Source organism: Triticum dicoccoides, chromosome 1A, assembly GCF_002162155.2.
Source record: "Triticum dicoccoides isolate Atlit2015 ecotype Zavitan chromosome 1A, WEW_v2.0, whole genome shotgun sequence".
In the NCBI taxonomy this organism is placed as follows: domain Eukaryota; kingdom Viridiplantae; phylum Streptophyta; class Magnoliopsida; order Poales; family Poaceae; genus Triticum; species Triticum dicoccoides.
The window spans coordinates 577,002,306-577,003,702 of NC_041380.1; the positions used below are offsets into that span (position 1 = coordinate 577,002,306).

The 1,397-nt window shown below is 55.0% G+C and overlaps 1 pseudogene; it reads left to right on the forward strand.

Moving 5' to 3' along the window:
- The first annotated feature begins 1,008 nt into the window (after positions 1–1,008).
- Positions 1,009–1,144, forward strand: LOC119296291 (annotated as a pseudogene).
- Positions 1,145–1,397: the final 253 nt, after the last annotated feature.

Here is a 1,397-nt window from a genome sequence, read left to right on the forward strand (position 1 = left end):
GCACATTGTATTCGTTTTCTTCAAATGGTGCATTTCTAATACCAGCACAGACCTGCCAGGGGTAAGGCAGCCTCGGGGGCTCATTGTTGACACTGATGCAGATCCGCTCCCTAGGGTATTGCAGCCATGGAGCAGCCTGATCCTCCACGCTGTTGCAGATCCACTTGTTAGAATAGACGTGTATAGGAGTTGTATAGGGATAGAAGTTTGTTTAAATTCTGTACTATCTCTTGTCCCTTCTTCTCTCTTATCCTTCTGTAACGACCGCCCCGGTCGATCTCTTGATCGTTCTCTCGATCTCCCCTGTAACTTGTATGCAAAGGCTTTTGCCCAATATATACGTGCGGCCCGAGACAAAGGGTTCTACGCTTCCCATATACTTTTACATGGTAATAGAGCCTCTTCCTCATCCAATCGAGAGAGATTGCATCTAGCTACCCCGCGACCAAGACCATGTCCACCACCGCCGCTGCCATGCTGCCGAGCACCATAGGTGCGCTCTCCACCACCTCATCCTCCACCTTTGCATCATCTTCCACCTCCACCCACAATACCACCTCCCTTGGATCGCCACCACAAGAGAAACTTACGAGGGGCAACTTCCTGCTTTGGAAGGCCATCGTGCTCCCGCAGATCAGGGGCGCGCAGATGGAGCACCACCTTGATGAGAAGAGCCCGCCACCGCCGGCCACTCTCACCATCACCAAGGACGGCAAAGATGAACAAGTCGACAACTTTGCAAGATCCCTCTGGTATGCACAACAGCAACAACTTCAAGGATACTTAATGGGTTTGTTTTCCCGTGAGATTATTGCTCAGGTCGCCACGCTCCAGACGCCGGCCGAGGTGTGGCGCACCATCCACGCCATGCTTGCTGCTCAAAGTCAAGCCCAAGCGATAAACACTCGCATCGAGCTCACCAACCTCAAGAAAGGTAACATGTCCATGGTTGATTATCTTGGTAAGATCAAAAGTCTCACCGATGAGGTCGCAAGCACGGCTGCGGCCCTCTTTGATCCGGAGATTGTCACCAAAATCCTTGCTGGTTTGGACATGGAGTACAACCCGGTGGTATCTGCACTTGCCGCCAGGGTAGAACCCATCACCATCCAAGAGCTCTACAGCCAGCTGCTCAGTTTTGATGCCCGCCTCACCCTCCTTCATGGCAGCGATCTTCGACAGTCCTCTGTCAACTCCGCCTCTCGTGGTCGCGGCCGTGGGCGCGGTCACCAGGGCCAACGTGGCGGTGGGCGCAGACGCGGCGCTCCTCCAGGCGATGCCGCCCGCTCTGGTGGGGGTTCTGGCTCCCATGGCGGGGGCGGATACAACACCAACGGCAATGGCGGCGGCTTCAACAACAACAACGACTGTCGCCCTCCTTCCCGTGGCCGTCCTCG